At 35.7% G+C, this 23,381-nt stretch overlaps 1 protein-coding gene across 5 annotated transcripts in view; it reads right to left on the bottom strand.

The window, feature by feature from the left end:
* LOC136845687 (toll-like receptor 4) overlaps positions 1-23,381 on the bottom strand; it is a 285,261-nt gene that overhangs the window by 239,068 nt on the left and 22,812 nt on the right. For all 5 annotated transcript variants that reach the window (XM_067115837.1, XM_067115833.1, XM_067115839.1 and 2 more), the window contains exon 2: positions 22,381-22,476. The gene's annotated coding sequence lies outside the window, so the exon portion shown is untranslated. The remainder of the gene's footprint in view (positions 1-22,380; positions 22,477-23,381) is intronic.

The following is a 23,381-nucleotide window of genomic DNA, read 5'->3' as shown; positions in this document are numbered from 1 at the left end:
AAATATATACGATTCACTCTACCGTAAACCTTTAAAGGTTTCCAGCAATCGAGAACAATTTTGACTAGTATTTGGAAAATGTTAAGGAAGAGACTTCAGTCTCAGCTAATTTTCCTTCACCCAAACGTTCATCAGAGTCAGCGAAGTCTTAGAAATGCGACTGAAACACTCTTTCACAAATTCTGCTCCTTCTCTTCACGCCGGAATTCTGATGAAAATCAACATTTTTCATTTGTCCAGTTACGAAACGTTACACACTCTAAGGTATTATTATTATTATTATTATTATTATTATTATTCATAATGTACATTCAAGCAAAAGGATCTGTCATAAGTAATTTCACAGAATTTAAGGAAATTTAAAAAGTAAACCTCCGCCAATGCTGACAAATCCACCCACTTAAACCGCCCCAAACTCCTTTAAGATTACTTTCCTATCTCTCCCAAAATCTAATCACTCCCTAATGATTCAGGAAAATCTAAATGAAATATCGACTGCATGCCCGAAATAGGTGATTGTTTGCAGTGCTTGACCTTTGACCTTCACCTTATAATCAGTCGATCAATCAATGCTGACAGAGTATCTGAGTAGCGAATGGTACATAGACACCTTGAGGCTTGCAATTTCACGCCACATGAATGAAATTCAGTTAAATGGAATCTCTCTTGTCACTGAAAGCGCCGAATCAACGGGTAAACGACTGTTATTTGAAATAAAAATGTTGACAACAAAGAGGACCACAAAATTCCAAGGCACTGACAAAGCCTGCTCTATGTCAAAACTGCTAATTACAATAACTTTCACCAACACTGATTAATGAAATGACCAGAGACGAGATGAGTCATTTCCTTCATTTCTAGTTGGGGAAAATGACGTCCTGCCCCGTCCTTTCCACCCTAATGTCATTTTGGCCATGTGAGGCAAACAGTCATCAGATGATCACTACAATTATAACTTGATTCACCTAAAGGTAACTTCAGGAGCAAACTAAACCTCACTTTGTATAGGTGAAGGGTGTTACTTGGGTTGTTTAAAAACAAATATCAATTTAAATTTATTACAATAAATTGAAGAGTCCTCGTCTCATAGAATAATTAGACTGGTTGTTAAATTACTTTAGTCTCTCTCTCTCTCTCTCTCTCTCTCTCTCTCTCTCTCTCTCTCTCTGTCCAAAAACTTGGAGTTAGTAATTTCTGCATAAAAAAAAACTTTCAACATGCTAAATCTGGACATCCGAAGTTTTTGGACAGAGAAGAAGAAGAGAGAGAGAGAGAGAGAGAAGAGAAGAAGAGAGAAGAGAGAGAGAGAGAGAGAGGCTAAAGTAATTTAACAACCAGTCTAATTATTCTATGAGGCGAGGACTCTTCAATTTACTGTAATAAATTGAAATTGATATTTGGAGGTTTTTAAAACAAACCAAGTAACACCCTTCATCTGTACAAAGTAATTGTCCCTGAAGTATCCTTTAGCTAAATAAAGCTGATTTTGACTTGGTACTAAAATTTCAACTAGGCTAGACAATTCGTTCTTTGGTGCGTTTTTATCCTAAAGTATTTTTACTCTCTGGGAAAATACTTAGATAATTCAGTATTGTATTTAAAACTTACTAACGGTATTGTATCATCAACCATAAAATTAAGTGCATAATCATTAACAAACCCCAAAAAATCAGATTCTATTCACATCTAAAAGGGACTTTCCATTCTCCAAAGTCATGCTTCATACTTATATACAACATGTTTGCATTTTCTGATTAGCTGTCATACTTACTGTACACAGCTAAACTCATTAAAAATTCGGCCCCTGAGTTCATTTGAACATTTCCCAATGACTGATTGACTCGTGACTTCGTGATGACACGCGTCGTCTCCTTTGGGCTTAATGGAAGACGTCTGATAAATCTATTATGTCTGACAGCCATGCTGACAGAGTTGCAACCGACGATGATGGGTCACTGTTAAACTGCCATTTTGTGCTTGCTTTTGTGTTTCTTTAATTCCGATTTTTTTGTGTGATTATCTGGGAATTTAAAGAAAATACCATTTCCATTATTGCAAGGCTTATCACATCCATTGACTACAATTACCACTGTTTCCACGCATTCATTTAAGCTCGTGTTTGCATCATAATGACCGTGTTTAATGATGAGTATTCAGAAACTGAATCTATCTATTTTCGTTCGATACATCTCACTGAAGTCACCGTACCAGTATCCAGATAGTGTTTTCAATAAGATGTTTGTTTACCTTCCATATTTAAATGTCGTAAGTTTTTTCATATATCAAAAATATCTGTCAATGCTAAATTTAAAATGGTTTTGGTACCAAGTTGGCAGGAAGGGCCCAGAAAAGGAATGATAACTACTGTATAAAAGGAAAACAGCATAATCTACTAGAGAGAAAAACTCGCCAATCTAAGAAAAACGTTTTGTCCTGAACAAACAATGGACCCCTAAAACTTTGTTTTCCAGGTGTAATTCCTTGGCTAAAGAGATAAATTCTTCACAGCCTTTGCCAGGGAGTCAAAGGGCAGAGGACACGTCTCATCATTCTCGAGAGTCAAGGTGAAATCAGACAGTTTTATAAGAAATAAAATCTTTCAGAAGGCTGCCAACAGGGGGGATAAAATCAAAGACATTTTGGAGATAAGGAGGCCTCTAGTAAGTCTAGGAGGAAATTCTCTTGATTAGCATAACAGAACAACAATGTTATGCTTTTGAAGTACAGTAATTTCTTGAGCGTAATTTTGGCTGTTAAAAGCACGCCCTCACTTGAACGATAATAATTTCATGGGTGTAATTTTAGATTTTATAAACACACACACATACACACACACACACACCCACAGACCCACACACTATCTTTCTTCCTCTCTCTCTCTCTCTCTGGAATTTCCCAAGTCCGTGCGCATCTACGCTCTGGAAAATTTCGGAGTAATTTCTGGATCCTGGAAGAGCCGCAAGCAATAGACCTCATCTCCATCTTATTCCCCTCCACAAATTTTATCTCCCTCCAGAATTGAGTTTCTACTTTCGTCCAAAAAATGAAAAACAAATAAAAAGTTTCCCTTCTCCGAAATATTTTTCTTCGAAAGAAAAAACGGCTCTCGCTCTCTCTCTCTCTCTCTCTCTCTCTCTCTCTCTCTCTCTCTCTCTCTCTCTCTCTCTCTCTCTATCTTAACACGAAAGATATATGTCAGGGAATGATAAATGCAGTTTGAAATTTAATAAAGCTACGAATGAAAGTCAACAGCAAGAACAGGAATGCGCGTTAGCTATAAAGGCTTTTATATAATATATCAGGAATATTGTAATCACTATTTAGAAACTAAATAGTTCAAAATACAAAAGAATCAGGCACAGTTGTTCTGTGAAAGTGGGGAACACACTATCTGCTGTAATTTCGAAGCAAAATTTACTCTTCTGTATTACAACTGAAATCAAAATTCCTGTCATGATAAGATTTATGATTTTCACATTTAGTTAATTTCCCATTTTTTTTTTATTTTCCCTAAGAGAAGCAGATTAATGACAAGTAAGAAAGAGACTTGAAATGATATCACATACAATCTAAAATGTCAAAATGAACTCCGAACTCAAAAATAGAAATTCAGTGCGGCTCACCCACGCACTTTAACATAAAACATGTTTAACCAAAGTGACGATACCGCGGCCAAAGCGTAAAAACATAATTTTTCCTTGTATCTGGAACAAAATACAAAAGTTGTAATATCACAAGAATTAGCATCAACACATCGGTGAACTTTGATAAACGGCTCTAAAGGTTTATGATCCGTAATAGAAGGTGTAAATAACTCACCTCTTGCTCTTTGTAACTATTTTTCAGTTCGACTGAGTGACAAAACCTTCAGTTCGACTGAGTGACAAAACCTTCAGTTCGACTGAGTGACAAAACCTTCAGTTCGACTGAGTGACAAAACCTTCAGTTCGACTGAGTGACAAAACCGGATTTGCAAGAGGCTGAGCTGGAGAAAAAGAAAAGAAAATACACCTGTGCTTTTATACATTAATACAATGATCGTATATCATACCAGTTGACTATTGGGCTTATGATTAACGACGTTGGTCGATCTGAAATACATCGAGAGAATTCTTTCAGTAGTGATGGTGAAAAAGGTAATTTTATTTATCTCTAAGGAAATTTAAAAAATTGAATTAACTTGCGTTATATCTATTGTCGTATGATACCCCCAACTTTAGATCATTTCAATTCCCTTACAGATAATGTGGATGGAGAGAGAGAGAGAGAGAGAGAGAGAGAGAGAGAGAGAGAGAGAGAGAGAGAGAGAGAGAGAGAGAGAGCGCTAATTTATCAAATTTTGTATCAAAGTCTCACCATATCGTGTGTGTGTGTGTGTGTGTGTGTGTGTGTGAGAGAGAGAGAGAGAGAGAGAGAGAGAGAGAGAGAGAGAGAGAGAGAGCTACTTTATCAAATTTTGTATCAAAGTCTTCACCATATCGGTGTGTGTGTGTGTGTGTGTGTGTGTGTGTCAAAGTCTTCAGAGAGAGAGAGAGAGAGAGAGAGAGAGAGAGAGAGAGAGAGAGAGAGAGAGACCTGACAAATCCAACAGACCATTCAATTCCTCAACCAACCAAAGGTCACTCATCGGATCAGCCAAGGGAGTATCTCCTCAATGCCCATGAGATCATGAATCTGGTTTCTTGTGTCACTTGGGCATAGAGTCTGGGTATTAGGACTCTTGACAAGCGAAGATCGAATCAGGTTTAGTGAGTCAGACCTGATTGGTGCTTGCAAGATTCGCTTTCAGATTAAGAAAGGATTTTCCAGCAAATATCTTTTTCAATTAAGTATTTTGACAACATGGCTGTAGCGAGACAACTTTGGAAGGTGTGCTCGCCACAGAATTCCTCTGTCTTTTGAAGGAAGAGCAACGCGTGAGTATTGTTTTATAATGGTTCAATGATATTCAAACGAGATTTAAGAAAATCAAGTCAGCTTTAATTTTCATTTGTATTAGAATTCTATTGATAACACTAAAATAATAACTAATATATTCGCCTTCATTACTCATTATTATTATTATTATTATTATTATTACTACCACACAAGAATAATTCTTCCTCCTCCAGGTAACTAACCAGAGGACACCCGTTGCCGAACCTGCGGGGCTTTGACCACCAACGCGATCCCTCCCAGAGGGACACCTCAGTTACCCCCAGACAGGTAGCAACAATCAACAAGGGCCCCCCCCACCCCCACCCCCTACCAAACCCGACTTCCGGCGCGCTTCTTTTGACGTACATATTACCAAACAATGTCGACCAATCAACGCTCCGTTTGCAATAGGTCCCCTAATCACGTTCAAGAGAGCTGTTTTGGAATAATGCCACCTTTAACCCTCAGCTATTTCCTACAAAAGACGCAACTTCAAGAAACGATTAGTCTGAACAAAACGTAAATATAAGCAGAAAATTTCGTTTGGGATTCTTTTCTATATGAAATCAACGCTTCTTACAAAGCTATCACATCCAACAAAACAAATTATTATACACTTCTTAATAATTATCCCCAATGGACAACTTGGGACAAGGAAAGCAGGTAATGACTGGCTACATTTACAAAAGTTTCATCTTTTCATCTAATCAGTGTCTTCGCAGGAACCAAGGTTGGTTTATGCCAGTGAGGCCATTACCCAAGGGCATCCTTTCAGTTTGATACAATACGATGGTATTGGAGGCCTGATGTGGACCCCTGTACTCAGAATAACCAAACAACCAACAGAGGTGCCTACCGAGAAAGGTGTTGCAATGACGGTTATAAAAGTTGAAATATGAACATTACAGCAGTAAATTTACAAAGAAGGATCACTGATTCCTCCACACAATGTGGAAGTTTATTTTCGATGTCTTTCTTATTTTCCCATGCTTGCTGATAGATTCTACATAGGACAGAAGGAGAGAAGTTTGGCAGGTAGACAATCGCCCTGTTGTCAGTACCTGACGTTACACTGCGTATGATGTTATAATGAGGTGGTCTCCTTTTCCGGACAAAGGAGAAAGTGGGAATTTGGTTAGTAATGGCCAGAGAATGTTGGGGAAAACATTCATGTGGAATTACATTGTCAAACTGTTGGTGAAGGATTTGAAATACTGAAATGATGTTATAAAATGATATTGTCAGCCTAAAATGACAGAATTTAAGGCATTAATAAAATCAAAGTAGTTCTCCCTTTTTCACAAAGGTCTGTTAGACTGCAGACAGAAATTGTGTTCTGAAATAAAATACGCAAAAGAAGAGAATAATAATAATAATAATAATAATAATAATAATAATAATAATAATAATAATAATAATCTTTATTTCGGCTCAGGGCCATGTACATGGAATATAAAAATACAATAAAAATCTAGATACATAAGGTAACATGATAAAAATAATTATCGGAAGTATCCACACAGTTGCTGAAGAAGTAGAAAGAGATAGAATTCATAATTACGGTAATGACAGTGATTATATGGAGAATAATAGAAAATAAGTTAAAAATGATAACAATAAAAATACAGATTGCAGACGATTAATTTCCAGCTTTAGGTGGTTACAGAAGTCAAAAGGCTAAATACGAATACTGAAAATTGCAAAACTCTGCAATGATATTAATCACAGTAATAATAAAAAAGTAAAAGTACCAATAATAATAAGAAACGTAGAAATAATAATAATAATAATAATAATAATAATAATAATAATAATAATAATAATAATAATAATAATAATAATGGCAGATTCTGGAAATGACACTTCATAATTGCAAAAATAGATAATAAGTCATTTAAGGATCAGACGCCTCATTATCCCATCTTTCACAGAACTTAGATCATCTTCTTGCCTCACTGCTTAGGATGCTTTGTATGAGCGAATTGCTGCTGTTTCTCAGTCGGGTGATCAGACTGGACATTGTTCGCCTCACAATGATTTTCAAATTATCCAGGAGGTTTCCTATGAACATCTGCGTGGCGGAGTGATAGCGAGGAGTTGGTGAGGCGTCTCAGAATGTCACTGTGAACAACAGTGATACGTCTCATGGTCTCTCGAGGAAAATTAGTGGTTCTGCAATATGCTTAAGCGATCTCGGGAGCAGCGACATACACTGGGTCTTGGTTTCGTTGTATAGGACATCAAAATCCTCTGCATATTGGCGGCAGGTGTCGACGAGTCGCTGGAGACCTTGCACTGATCAAGGGGAGATCAGAACCATATCATCAGCGTAACAGAGGTTGTTTATTGTTGTTTCGTTGATAGTGAATCCGATTGAGAATGAGTTCAGTTTGACATTCAGGGCATTTGTGTACGTCTTAAACAGGTATGGAGAGAGAATGCCCCCTTGCTGGAGCCCGTTTAGAGAGCCAAAGCTGTAAGACAATATGTTACCCCATCTGACACACAATTGCTGTGTGGGGAACCAACAACATTAAATGCCAACTAGATACAGAGGTGTGCCTCGTTTGTGCAGCTTCAGGAAGAGCTTCAGGTAGTTTACTCTGTCAATTGCTTTTCTCACATCTACAGAACACAGGAAAACAGGAGAGGCCGATGATAGGTAATAGTTCAGCAATTCTTTCAGGATGTAGATGCATGGGTCGGTCGAGTGGTTTGCTTTAAAGCCGAACTGGTTGTCAAAAGTGTGTAGAAAGGGGAGAAATCTCACTAGAAGATCGGACTCAAGTACCTTCGACGCAATTGTAGTAATTGCAATAAGGCGATAATTGTCAGCTGCACCCTTTAGCTAGTTTTTTATTAACGGTTTTAAGTGAACTATAAGAGTAGGGAGTCTGGGGGAAACCGGTGAATTATGCACGCATTGAACAGGGCAGCTAGCAAAATGTAAATTACCGGATGGCAGAATTTGAAAGCTTCAGCAGGCAAACCACCGCAGCCGGGAGATTTATTATTAGGTAGGTTGTTTATGGCGTAATACGATCGGCGCAATTCAGGATAGTGCTGAAGTGATCGCCCCACATTCCTGCGATAGCCTCGTCACCGACGGCTTCTCTCTGTGATAGCTTTTTAGTTTTGGGATTTAGGATTGAATGTCCTTCCAAAGACGGGGGTAATCGCCTGATTCTAATTTCTTATTAAGGGCAAGGTTGAACTGCGCTCTCGCCTGCCCTCATTAGCAGTGCAAAGTGCCCTTCCCTCGGGCTACCATTTTGCCTCCACTGTAGAAACGTTTCTCGTGAATGTGTATAAAGACCTTTAACCAAGTCATTCCATCCAGGTACATCACGAGAGTTGCCTTGACGAGATCTAAAGGTATCCCTGCCGGAGGCGAGGATAACGGAAATTATATTCGAATAGAATATAATTTTGGGTTAGTGCACAGGAAGGCGTCTGACGGTTGGACTATTGACCGCAGCCTGGTTACCGTGGTTTCCCTAAAGGATCTGGTTTTCTGGTGGTTTTAAAATCCCAGTTAACAGCAGGTGGGCGATCAGTTAGGGGGTTCACGGTAGGGAGGGATGGGGTACTGAATGACACCTGTAAGGGGATGCCATTATTGCCCGTTGCAAGATCGTAGCGAATGTTGCAGGTCACAATATCATCATGAAGTGGAGGGGACGTGATGCAGTGGTCCAGCCAAGAGGTTGTAATTGTGTCTGTTGTATTTTGTACATAGGTATAGGAGGAGGGAGGGAGGGGCATTACATCGCTAATTTGGAGAGCGTGATTTTGACAGAAGCGAGTTAGTTATAAAATTGTTTTGTGGGGGTGAGAATTAAGGTCCCCAATTATACAAATATGACCAGCAATAGAATCGTGAATAATGTTGGGTAACTCACCCAGGATCATACAGTATTGATCAAAATTACTGTTCTTTTCCCAGGGCATATAAACATTAATTATTAGGATCTTAGAATCCCCTACTGTCACTTGAAGCCCCAGAAATCTATCACTACTATAGGTCAACACACTCACCATACTGTCTAGCGATTTGTGCCACGGGAAAGAAAGGCCCCCTTTCGGGCGACGGACTACGATGTGATCTGTAACTTGCGTCGACGAGGTCGAGAAAGCTCTGAAGTCTTCATGCACTGAATCGCAGATGGCAAGGTCATGAGGCCAGAGGAACGTTTCTTGTCATGCAATGATGTCTTTCCAGTTTTTGCAGAACATGTTTAGGGGGAGGAATGTTCCGCTTGAGGCCAAAAATATTCTAAGAGATTATATCTAGTGTATCCATGGCAACTCACGAAGATGGGAAATGAATGAGCTGATTATTTGGGTGGATGGGGGGTTGGCCAGCGGGGATGGGCATTTCACTCGTCTTGGGAGGATGGCTGGCATTTGTGGTAGAAGGCGAGCCTGCGCCTGAATCCCTGCTTGAATTAAGGAACAAATAGTTGGTTGAAATCCATCATGATATAAGGTAAAAACACGTTTGAATTGATAAAGACGTGAGAAGGAAAACTCCATTTAAAAACTATCATTTATTGACACAGGGAACAAGAAAATGCATTTCAGTGAAGCCTGGTGGTGTGGCTTAATCAGAAATCAGTTTTGTGGAATTTTGCCTCGAAAGACCAAGTGATTTATGATACAACTGACGCCTGAACTTTGGGAGCAGAGAGCCGTGAAAGTTGTGCCCATCTATCTGTCTGCCTATCTGTAGCTACATTTTTTTTTATCTAAATGTCGCAAAGACCTAAAATCAGATTCCGTATCTCAGTTCAGGGAAAAAAAGTCTTAGGTCATATCAGTGAGTCGTTTCCTGTATCATGATTTAAAGTCCGTCAAAAGGACAGTATTCTTTAGTTAAAATTACTTCCATATATTTGTTTTTGTGTAGATTTCTATGAGATCTTTCAATATTGTCACGATAAATGAAACTCAGAGAGATGAATTTATGTATGTTAATGCGATGTAGAATTGAATCTGTTTTTTTCTTTGTACAGGTGTTGTGAAAAACGTAAGAGTAAACGTTTTTTTAGGAGTCTATGGAATAAAAAATTTGAATAAACAAGGAAAGTGAATTTTGGATTCTGAATGTCAATGAATGAAAAATGGTTGAAAACGAGTTAACATGAATGAAAATAACCTTAAAATTTTTAGCTAAAGAAACAAAAATATGACTTTTTTAGATTCCATTGCCAGTGTCATCTTTTTGGAGTTCTGTGTAAATCACTGCAGAGACGAGATAGAAAAAAGAGGCGGGTCCTTCTTAGAAGTTCCTTGATAGAGACAGAACAATCAAGATCTCTTCTTTCAAGAGTCCCACTGTAAGCAAATTTTATGTGGCTCATGTGTATAAGAGACTGTCGATTACTGGATCTATTTGAATACGAAAAGAAAGACCACAATAAATACCAATATACCGCTCTGGGACTCCATATCTCAAACAATGCAGAACAGGATAAAAAAAATCGTATGCACAATGTCCGTGCATCCGATTGCATAGTCCGTGCTTCCAAACACAACCGGAAGTACATTCGACGAAAATCATTGCATTCAGACCGTTCCATAAAGTCAATAAAGGGGTCCCAAAAATTTCCAGATATTGGAAATACTGGAACGCTAAACACATGAGATTAGCTCTCATCGTGAGTAGAAAGGGCATAAACAGCAAGGAATGAGAAAATATCCGTGGATATGAGTTCGCCAGTCGCTGATACGAGTCGTTGGTGACAGCAGGTACGAGACAGGTTGCACGCTCCAATAATGTTTCCCCCATAATGAACTAAAAGTGGTTTCTGTTATTAGCCAGTTATTTGGCTCACGAAGAACTTAGCCTTTGAATATAAATTATGATGATGATGATGGTGGTGATATATATATATATATATTATATATATATATATATATATATATATATATATATATATATATATATATATATATATATATATATATATATATATATATATATATATATATATATATATATATATATATATATATATATATATATATATATATATATATATATATATATATATATATATATATATATATATATATATATATATATATATATATATATATATATATATTTTATATATATAAATATACATATAAGTATATACAATAATATATACATTATATATATATACATTATATATATATATATATACATTATATATATATATATATATATATATATATATATATACTGACAAGATTTTATATATATATTTATATATATATATCTCTTCCATATATATATAATTTTTATATTGTTTATATACAATATAACCTGGTATATAATATACATTTCTTTTATATAATATATATATATATAATAATATATCATTGCCTATATAATCGCATAATATTATATATATAAGTAGGATATATATATAATATATATACAGTATATATATATATACAGTATATATATAAAATATTCTGTGCCTCTCTGCATCATGTAGGAAAAATCATTCTAAGTGCAGCTAAGAAATGAACTAGGGAAGTGTGTTTTCAAAAATGAATTTAGTAGGGAAAGCTAGTTAAGTCAGTCCAAACCAAATTAGGTTTTCAAAGTAGTCAATGGTCTAAAACTTCCTTTTTCCCTGTCCAAACTTGGATGTCTCTGAATTTTCAGACTGCCATTGTTTGGACCAACAGCCTGCCCTGAACTACCTCCATTGAGTGTCCTACCGTTGTGAAACAAACGCATTTGTTGCTCTATCCTTTTCCTTCCCTATTTTTTTTACTCAGTAAATTGACAACAAGTGTTCAAAATTGACTGTTGCATTGCGCAAACAACGTTGACTAAAGGTAAGTCTGGAACTGTTAAGATTTTTCATCGATTTGCTATCTCTTCCAGAACATTTTTCCATTGTTTGTTGGGAACCTGGTATAATCATATTTCTTTTATGAAGTTTAATGAATAATGATCATTGCCTTTGTAAGCTATTCAGTAGTAATCCATTATTCCATGCAGTAAGTAGAATTAGGGAAGTTGTAGGAACTAGGGAAGTGCCCAGTAAGTAGAATTAAGTGTAAGTAAAATTGTCAATGTCTTTTTCGAAACTTGGATCCTGATCACCATTGTTTGGAAGAGAAATATCAATTGAGTACAAACATTCGTTGTTATGTTTTTCTCGGCCGAAAAATTGACTGTGTCAGACGTTGACTAAAGAATGTAATTTCCAACTATCCAGAACATTCTTTCTTTGTTGGGACTCAGTGGGAAGTGAAGGGGTTTAATGTAATGTTTGTTACAGAAGTAATCCATTATTCCATATGGGGTTTTGACTGGTGACCTACTCCAGTTAAGTAATTGTCTGTCTTTTGAGGGTAACTTTCGGCTTCAATTGACAGTTTATGTGTGTCCTTGGTGAAAGTTTTGTGCAGATGGCATGGAAGAAGTACTCCAACTTCCAGGAAGTGAACGGTGCAAGGTACGAGCAGGATGTTTAACAGCTAGTGCTGAGGAAGTTTTCTGCACAGGGGTTCAATTTTATTTCAACAGTTAGAGAATGAATGCAAGGATATCCTTTGTACTATTCATCTCTGCAGCCATCCCTTATTAGAGGAAACAGCTTATTATTGATATCTATCTATCTATCTATCTATCTATATATATATATATATATATATATATATATATATATATATATATATATATATATATATATATATATATATATATATATATATTATATATATATTTGAGGGTATGATTTCAGCAAATTGCAAAAAAAGCTGAGACTCAAACTCCATTTCCTGAGCACTTCGGTCACCTCTCTTGGCAGGTTGTCGAGGCTTGGTATACCATCATAGTTCACTGTGCGCGCTTCAACGCGATCCTTTAGGATACTACCAATGTTTTCACACACATTAAGGTCAAAGGAAACTACCTGGAAATTCACTTGACAAGAAGAAATTGATACCACTGTTTCGAAGCAGCTCCTGTGTCTGAAGAGCCTTGAAAATGGTGCCTTATCATGCAAAAATGTGACTTCTTCAATAGATAACACATTTTCAGGATCTTTGAGGAAAGGCAATACTCAACCAGTAAGCACAGTTTCTTTGAAGTATTAGCCATTCCATGACTGCCCTTTTTCTTTGATGATCCACATTAACCGTTTGGCTGTGAAACAGAAAAATTCCCAAACATTCAGTAAATTTCACAACTTGGTGATGGCGCAAGTCACTATCGCTGATATCATCCAACTTTGCAGCCCAAATGATGTCATTTTTTTGATTTGGCTTCCTGACTGTGTAAATGAAGAATTCATCTGATGCAGCAACATGGAGAAAGTCAGCTTCATCCCAATCTTTAAGAAGTGAACCACAACACCATGCACGGTCTTCTCTCTGTTGCTGAGTGATGTTGGGCTTGTTGATAACATGAAATGGCTTGATACCAGCATGTCACGGAGGATATCTTCAGGTATGGAAAGGGATTCTTTTTCTGACCTGCACATGGGATCTCCATTGAGGGTCCTTTTCACAAACATGTACATGGCTACTGTCGAAAAGAGGACGACCTGTGAACACCGAAAACCGAAGATCTACGGGTCATGTGCACTGCATTGACCAACTTCAGGAATTCCTCGACTGGTGTAGTGGAGGTATTGGGCATGGCCGTCACTCTTTGGCGGTGTAATCTTGTGAAGAGTACCTCTCTCACAAGGTCTAGGGATGACTCAGGTTGGCCGTCTGTGGCACGTAGTGTGATGAACAACTGCAACTGTTTGTAGAAGTGCAATGGCCCCTCGTCTCCTACGGGTGCCCCTTCGTAGTTGAGTTTTTTGGCTCTTAGGGCAGGTGGCATGCTGTAGGATGACTTCAGCAATTCGCAGGTGATGGGGGTTTGAAGTTCTGCGAGCCATCCTGCGACTTGCTCGAAGAAGTTGTCTGGCAGGAATTCGAGGACGGGTTCTCCTTTGCGTGTTGAGGTGGTGATTTTCTTCTGGGTTATTGTTTGTGAAGAACCAAGTTTCTGGGTTGTGGAAGGCAGGAGGCAGCGATGGTCTCACTGGAGAGCTGGCATCGTTGGGCTTGGCTGGGTCGATCATCTCTGTGGTCACCAATGTAGCGAAGGTGTGAGTAAGAGTCAGCATCTACAAACTTACTCATTTATTCAGACAACAGACAGACAGGTCAGCAACTCTTGCGAGCAGAATGTAGTGCCTGAAACCAGGCGAACGAAAACAGAGGTCACCACACAATCATTTGTTTTTGTTGACAGATGAATATATGCACATAAATTGATATGCAAGGTATGACTGAAGCTATGGTACATATGCCTAAAATGCTGACATTGTACAGTAACAATAATACATTTGATCTGACAATAACATGAAAGGAGATATGTGTATAAGAGATGCATGATGTATGCTGTTTTTCCTGTGTCCTCACCGTTTGCATGCAGAGATGATGTGAGATTAGCCAGCTAGGTGAGACGAAGGTGTGTGGGGTTCATGTGGGACCCCACAGGTCAAACACCAGAGAAGTCAGGTCGAGTTGTAACTCCCAACCAGCGCTAACTACCTATCCTAGTCCCTGCTAAAGTATGAACATACAAAAATATCAAGCGGTAATTCGCGGTCTTTCCTAGTTAAATGTTTTACGCAAAGATCAAATTATTCCTTAAAATTACTGAATCTAGATTATTAGTGTATTAAATCGACTCACAAAGTTATTAATATAGAAGAATATTTATTTCAATTTTAAAGAAATAAAATTAAACAAAACAAGAATTGATATAAATAAACATCTGATCATTCTAAACACCTGGAGGACTCACATTTTATTAGTTTTATGAAACATAAAATCGACAACATGAATTTACTACTTGATATGAAGTTTAAAGAAAATGTCGGAAAAAGTGAATATGTAATTATAAGCTCTAGTTTTAGAATATTAAGATGAAAAAATACTGAAACCTTTTTAGCTATTCATACGACTCATAACACTATTCAATTACTATTCAGGGAGGACCATTAACCGTCAACCAGACAGAATACATACAACAACACCACTAAGATGATGTAAGAGAGGTGCGAAATAATGAGCAGGAAGACAAGTATTGCTGGTTTATTGATGTTGTTGTTGTTTCAGATTTAGCTGGCCTTGTGCCAGCACGGGCTCTTGCTCCTAGAGCAGCCCGTAACTCTATGTTGATGATGAGTCTGTGAGATGGGTAGGTTAGATGAAAACTCTGATTATGATGCAGGAAGGTGATTTTGGTGGGGGTGATTTTGAAGTGAAAAGATTCAACAGGCACGGTTGCAACCTCTTTGAACCCTAAGGTACCCATCAGATGAGGATAAAAGTATGATAGCAGTGAGTGTTGGCTAGTGGGAGAGGCCAACAGATGGGAAAAAGGAAGAGTTTGAGTAGTAGTAGGCACAGGTAGTTTACTGATGAAAACTAGCTGCTTATAAAGTGGGATGCGGACGTCTGCGTAGTTCGCAGAGACCGCTGGTACAAAGATTTACAGGTACCTGAGGTCAAAGTAGTTCCTTAAAAAACAGGACAGGTTCAGACGGAGAACATAGTCATCAACAATGTCTGACATATAACAGATAACTCGTTACTTGTACATAAGACATGATTGTTTAGAAAGACAACATATATACAGTTTACAATTACGATGATATATATTCCGATCGACCCTAGGTCGATGAAAAGGCACCGCAGAAAACGGGAGCTTTACAAAGATGAAGAATGACAAATAAAAATGAAAATTGAAAATGAAAAGCGAATAGACCATCTTTTCATTCAACTGCTCATTTGAGGATGAAAGTCAGTATCTATCTGCATGTCATGAAACGAGCATCGACAGAAATTTTGTGATGGTTTGGACAACATTCATGCAACCATGTCAATAAACAGTTTTTCCTTGAGCTTAAACAAATAAGGTTCTTAAAATATTTCCTGTAAACGTGTAGATAAGAATTGCTTATCCTTAGATTAATTAAGAATTAGTTAAATAGATAAATATAAAACAAGACCTATCTAAATTTCTCAGCTTACTACTGATCAGCCAATTCCAAACCCCAAAGTACCGCAAAGTTAAATCGCATGGGGAATATAGGTCCAAATGAACTTTATTGTTTTCATGTAAGTCCGTACGTGCGCGCGCGCAACAGTCGACACAATACGCTCATTAGGTGACAACTCGGTTAATTAGCAACAATTACCGACACAGGTCGAAACAATGACGACCGTATTTAAAAACGTAGTAATTAGATCACGCCCCAAAAATATAAGGTCAGGAAAAATGTTTCATTTTTGCCCAATTCGGAAACTGGGTCTTTTTTCCTTTTTTTTTTTTTTTTTATCCTGCTGAACACTGTTACCTCATGTTGTTGAATTGTTTTTTTTATTTGTTTTACAAATAAATTAATTCTTCCAACGGCGTTTCTTTGATAGGTGAACAGCTGAACAGAGAATTTTCGAATGCTGAGTTTTGAACATTTGACTCTATTTGCAAATTAAAAACTTCCCTATTTGAAAAGGCAATTTTTTTTCGGTTTTTATAGACTTGACTTAAGGAACTGTCTCCTAAGTTTCATTTTTCTTAAAGAAAGGAAAATGACGAATGACTGATTTTACTCTACCCCGTTTGAGCTCCAAGATTTTTCGCAATGTTTAACAAATGCCTTCAAGCTAGGTATTGCAGACAGGTGCCTTGTAGTCTTCTTTCTCTCTTTCTCTCTCTCTCTCTCTCTCTCTCTCTCTCTCTCTCAAACCAGCCTCTTTTACATAACACTCTCTCCCTCAAAAACAACGGTTTTCCACATCTCTCTCTCTCTCTCTCTCTCTCTCTCTCTCTCTCTCTCTCTCTCTCTCTCTCTCTCTCTCTCTCAGATATCTAGCTTCTTTTATATATATAACACTCTCAACTGTCCCTTTTATAACAAAATGTTGCTGTATTTTACGATTTATCTGAGAAAATCTCTCTCTCTCTCTCTCTCTCTCTCTCTCTCAACTGCACGAACATTAAACTACTTCGTAAATCAACTCACAGTAGCTGGGAAATGCAACAGCGTTCTCCCCTGTCAGTAGATCCTTTCGATGTTCCCTGTCTTTCTGGCGACAGCCTGAGATAAGCCATTGGTCACTGACTGCTTTCTTCTCTGATCTGAGTTTAGTACTGCCCAGAGATCACTCAAGGCCACTCGGATTTGCCGAGACATCTCAGGCGGTCATTCTATACTCTTCTGATCAGATCATTCAGAATATCTGTTAGAGTATTTCATGCAAGTTATTGAAGTCAATCAGGTGGTGTGTAAAATTATCTTTCATTCGCGAGGGTTATTTAAGCTTATTTGAAGTCCCTCAGACATTTTCAGGAGTTTTCGTATTTTGGAAGATATGCTGACCCTACTTTCAAGCAACGCTTTCCCTCCTGATATCTCGATACATTCCCTGTCGCGCCTAACATTTTACTTTCGTCTTTCTTTCTTTGTATATTCTTTTATCAGTATCGCACGTTCAAGTGTAACGGTATCGAATTAATATGACGAATGATCCGTAATATTCAAATTGTTCGGATGAGAATTTAAAACCTAATATTATCAACTTACAAACTCTAGTTAATTATTATCGGAATAGGAATAATGACCGATGCTTTCAACCCTTTTCTTCATAGAGTCTTATTTTTTTACATTAATTTCTCTCGTACTTCCCTAAATGAAACCTGATCTTTGCCTCGACGAATGTCTTGCAATAGACTCTCACCTCCACCTAATAGAATGAAATGCAGTTCTCTGGAATCCAGACAAACGTACTCTTAAAGATACAAGGGACTAAAAGAATTAAGTATACCTTAGTTTTACCAGACCACTAATCTGATTAACAGCTCTCCTAGGGCTGGCCAGAAGGATTAGACTTATTTTATGTGGCTAAGGACCAACTGGTTACTTAGCAACGGGACCTACAGCTTATTGTGGAATCCGAACCACATTATAGCGAGAAATGAATTTCTATCACCAGAAATAAATTCCTCTAACTCTTCATCAGCCGGCCGCGGGAAATGAACTCCGGCCCATCGAGTGACAGTCTGAAGCTCAACCGACTCGGCCAACAAAGGGCTGCAAGGAACTAAAGTAGGAGGCAAAGTGATACTTATGGTATTAGTATTGCTTCTCAAATTTCGCTCGGAATAAATCTCCTGGACAGTAATGATTCTCATTACTCTGAGGCATCCAACTTTTAATGGGGTTTCTTAGGTAAAGATGCTGATATTAGTATTGAAAGTCTGGTTTTGTTTATATTGTTAGTGATATGATGATGCTTAGTTTATGGAATATTTGCTTTCAAGTACAAAAAAAAAATTTTCCTTTTGGATCCTAAACTTAATCAAGTAGTCTCTCTCTCTCTCTCTCTCTCTCTCTTCTTTAATACACATCCTCTTATGCACCAACAAATAGCAAACCCAATAAAGTGGTTCTAAGAAGTGTCTTGTAAGAATACATCTTCAAACTCAGTATCATCATTGAAAAAACATATATAAAGCAAAGACGTCCTAAGCTTACTGTTAGCCAGAAACTAAGGTCTTATGGTCTTATACATTTCAAGTATATTTATGTTTAATATAAAACAGAATTGCACCTACTTATGAAGTTCTTCCTTTCACTCGTTTCAAAAATAATAAAGGTGTCATCAATAAACAATAGAAATGTAAACGATATTATTATTATTATTATTATTATTATTATTATTATTATTATTATTATTATTATTATTATTATTATTATTATTATTATTATTATTATTATTTATTCTTAAAATAATAACATGAAATATAGTATTATATCCCCACAAGTTCCACAAACATAAAAAATATAAAAACTTTCAATAATCCTAGATATACTGCAGACATCTTTAAGCGAGCTGTAACTACAGAACTTCATAACTACACACACATACAAAAATAAAGAGAAACAAACCATATGGATGTTTTTTCTGGGACCACGGTTTCTTAACTGCAAAACTTAATTGACTGTGATAACTCTGAGTGACCCTTCACTTAAAACTTGCATAAATTTGAATACATTTGCCATAAAATCTTTTGGGCAAAGGCATATATAAATCACACACACATGTACAGTATGTGTGTATATATATATATATATATATATATATATATATATATATATATATATATATATATATATATATATATATATATATATATATGTATGAATGTATACACACACACCCATATATATATATATATATATATATATATATATATATATATATATATATATATATATATATAGGTATATATATCATAGATGATGCATTACAAGTACCTGGTTATTACACAACTAATCACAGAATTCAAAAATTTACCTCATTCAACCACGTTCCTGAACTCTCATAACAATAAAAATTACAACTGAATACTCTAAAGGTAACATCCCTAAAAATTACCAATTACGTGAAAAATCAAACTAAGTATATCAAGACTACTAAATTACCAAAACATCGGATAAAGTTGAAAGTTGGCAAGTGTATATTTTATAACCCTAAATTTTTGCAAGTATTATTTAGTACCTAAGTTCAATAGCTCTGGTACTTATCAGAGTAAAAGTGTGTTTCCTATGCCAGACCATCAAAATCACCAGTAAGGGTTTTGAACACAACAGTGACGTTAACTGATGACGTCATGAGGTATCAACAGTTAAACTGAATATATTCACTAACTGATATATTCAGAAATATCAATGATGGCGAGCAAGATTTGTCATCGTTCTATTGCATTATCAAATTATTATTATTATTATTATTATTATTATTATTATTATTATTATTATTAAATTGCAAAAAACTGTTTCACGAGAGTTCTTAATTCATTTCAGAGGGTCCACAAAACATGTTTATCACCCTTTAACAACTATATTATTTGCCTATTATTATTATTATTATGTGGGGCTTCATCACAAACTTCCACAGCAGTTGTTGGGACTAAGTGGTTAGCTTGGAATTCTTCCATTTTCTTGATATTTGTATTGTTTCTACTTTACAAATAATTCAGTGAATGTAATTCATCCACATAATGAATCAGTCTATAGCTCATTTGTTAAACATCTATTTAGAGCAGGAATACAAAAAGACAATCCGTTTTGTTTTACCTCAAACTATAGCAATATAAAAATGTATTTTTAAATGAAAATTTATAATTAGTAAATTTGCACAATCTATACAAAGTGGCAAAAAGTTTGCTATTAATATCGAATTTGTTGGAAACTGTGTAAGCATAACACCTGTTAGTGATTGGATGGCGGATTAATTCATGACGTTATCCATAAGGTACGTTAGGATCCTAAACATTTTAAAATATCAAAACTAGCGAACTTAGGTACTAAAAATTAGGTAGGGTTATAAAATATGCAGTTACCAACTTTCACATCTGATGATTTGATAAAAGGTGTTGCTGAAAAACCGTTTTCATCGGCTCTGAATCCCTTTAATTGAGGTATCAACAGTTAAACAAGTTAATAAAAGGGCGTCACTCCATCAAACAAAACTGTTAATTCAAGCAAAAAAATGTTTATCACTTTGCCTTATGTACACAATTAATCCTATTCATTGATGGTCAAAATGAAACACAGTCTTTAAAAACAATATAAAAATTATTTTTAAATGAAAATTTATAATTAGAATTCACAATCTGAAAAATTTACTGTTAACTGAAAACACAAAATTTAATTAAATTAAATTATTAAACAAAACTAATAAAAACTTTATCAAGAAATTAATCAGCAAAATTTAAACTCAAGAATTACAAGATTTAAAAAGAGACTATTGATAAAAATCAAGTATGCAATGTTAAATCATCAAGAATTTAAAATGCTACGTGAATAAATGTTAAATCACCAAAATATAAAATATGAAAAATCAAGAGATTGCAAACAGAAGAACACACAAAAATACACAAAAGATTTACCAATAATAATCTCACTAAGGCAAAATTTTCTTAATATACCTCATTATACCATGGTAATAATAAGCAAAATTCACTTTTCCTTACACAAGCTTGTGAAAACCTTTGCAAAATCACTTGAAATGCTTTAGATTCACACTTTTTTGTCAGGTGCAGTCACCAAATACACTTTTCCTAAGTTCAGATCTGAAAAGCTAAGTTTAATACCAATAACCACAAAAATATTCTATGTTAATAACTTCTCTTTTGGAGAAAGTGAGAGAGAGAGAGAGAGAGGGGGAACCAACACTAACGGTCTCTGAAATCAGAATGAGCAAATTTTTGGATTCCAGTGGGAAACAAAACAATCAGATGACGTGACAGAACAATAAGTGATCAGGGCAACGCAATCCTACAAAACATGATGCAATTGATCGTGATAAGTGCATTTACTCTCAAAAAGAACATGTGACTTGGACAAAAAATCGTATGGGAAGGAGTTCTTAACGAAATCCCAACACGATCAAAACAGATGGTAACTGGCCAGCCACAAACGGCGCGCTTTCAAAACAAAGATGAAGAACCAAAGGCAGTTTCCAGAACAGTACATGAAACATTGCGAAATCATTCGTCTTTTTTCGTATGGGACAAAGCTTTTCCAGACTCGATTGCCATCTTGCGCTTGTTAACTCGTTATTCTTGCGACGATAACTGAACCAAAACATGACATACCAAATCACAAGTGCAGAACACTTGTTGCTAGGGGACAAAATGCACGGTCACATACTATGCTTCTATTAAAAACGTATTACTAATTCTAAATTACCTGTTAAGTCGCCAAAATCACTAAATCTTTTGAGATCTGACATTACACTACATATGCTATTTGAACAATTATCATTATTACACAAAACAGAGGAATAAATATACCAAAACTATAGGACGACATACACATTACAAGGCAACATCATATATATATATATATATATATATATATATATATATATATATATATATATATATATATATATATATATATATATATATGTGTCTGGTTGTTGTGGCATGTGAGTGTGTTTAATGTTTTAATGTAGGTAGCCACTGTGCAGGCGTAGATTGAAGATTAATGATATGGGCGTCGGTAATTATCTTGGCTGCACCCATAAGAATTAATTGTTCACCTATCTTTGGAGCTAATACATAACTCCTTAGCTATCAAGTGATAAATTTTCTCTCTGATGAAGTGGGTGATATTTTATTGTGCATTGTCTCAATTGAAATATACACATATACACCCTGTACATTATAAATATATATATATATATATATATATATATATATATATATATATATATATATATATATATATATATATATATATATATATATATATATATATATATATATAAATATATATATATATAAAACAAAGGCAAGAATTGCGTTGGGTTTTTCCTTGCAAAAAGAATGGTATAAAAGCAATTATGAAATCGTTATGTAAGAACACTTACCCACCACCAAGATGCCCACCCTCCATGGTGCCTCTTGAATAGCTTCGACCCACTCCGAGGTCAAAAGTCGAATCTGGCCTTGAAATCAATTTGTGCCTAAAAAGAAGAAGAAGAAAAAAATTTTAATAAGTCGTATTAGAAACATTTATAAACATTCTATTGTTTGATATTTTCAGAGAATAGCATCAGGACGGAATGTGGCAAAAGTCTGATAGACGTTTTAAACAACAGAATAAAATACCAAGAAAATAAAACTGAAACCTTCTGCAAACAATTGTTTCCTTAAATTAGGCAATAATTCCATAGACTGCACCCTCTTTAAACTGGAAAGCAAATGTAAGAAGCTGAAACCTTATTCACATATTTACATTCCTCGGAGGGAAATTTAAGAATAAAATAATCAGGATGTTGGCCTAAAAATGACTGTCTCGAGTGACCCCGAACCTCGCCAGAAAGCAAATATTTAGCAAAATGGGGAGGTCAAAGGGATTTTGACTCTATTGTTTTAGAATAGGTCATTCAACCTTTCAGTTTCACAGTTCCATCTCGTGAACATTACTGTTATCAGTTCATGTGGTGTAATTAGATATAAAACTTTTCATCCACGACATTTTTATAAAGGGGTTTGAATTATATATATATATATATATATATATATATATATATATATATATATATATATATATATATATATATATATATATATATATATATATATATATATATATATATATATATATATATATATATATATATATATATATATATATATATATATATATATATATACAACCAAGCTAAAAAGTTCGCCAAAACAACAGACGCTGAGTAACTTGAAGAAAGAAGCAATAATTCGTATGCAGGAACCCGACCCCTTTCATTATCATGAGGCACAAGGCTGTTGTTTCTACGCATTTACGCAATCAATCACTTCAGCTCTATAGAAACCGGTTTGGACAGAGAGAGAGAGAGAGAGAGAGAGAGAGAGAGAGAGAGAGAGA

The sequence above is a fragment of the Macrobrachium rosenbergii genome, chromosome 14 (assembly GCF_040412425.1).
Source record: "Macrobrachium rosenbergii isolate ZJJX-2024 chromosome 14, ASM4041242v1, whole genome shotgun sequence".
In the NCBI taxonomy this organism is placed as follows: Eukaryota; Metazoa; Arthropoda; class Malacostraca; order Decapoda; family Palaemonidae; genus Macrobrachium; species Macrobrachium rosenbergii.
Note: the sequence above shows the minus strand (reverse complement) of the source record. Positions and strands in the feature narration are given on the sequence as shown.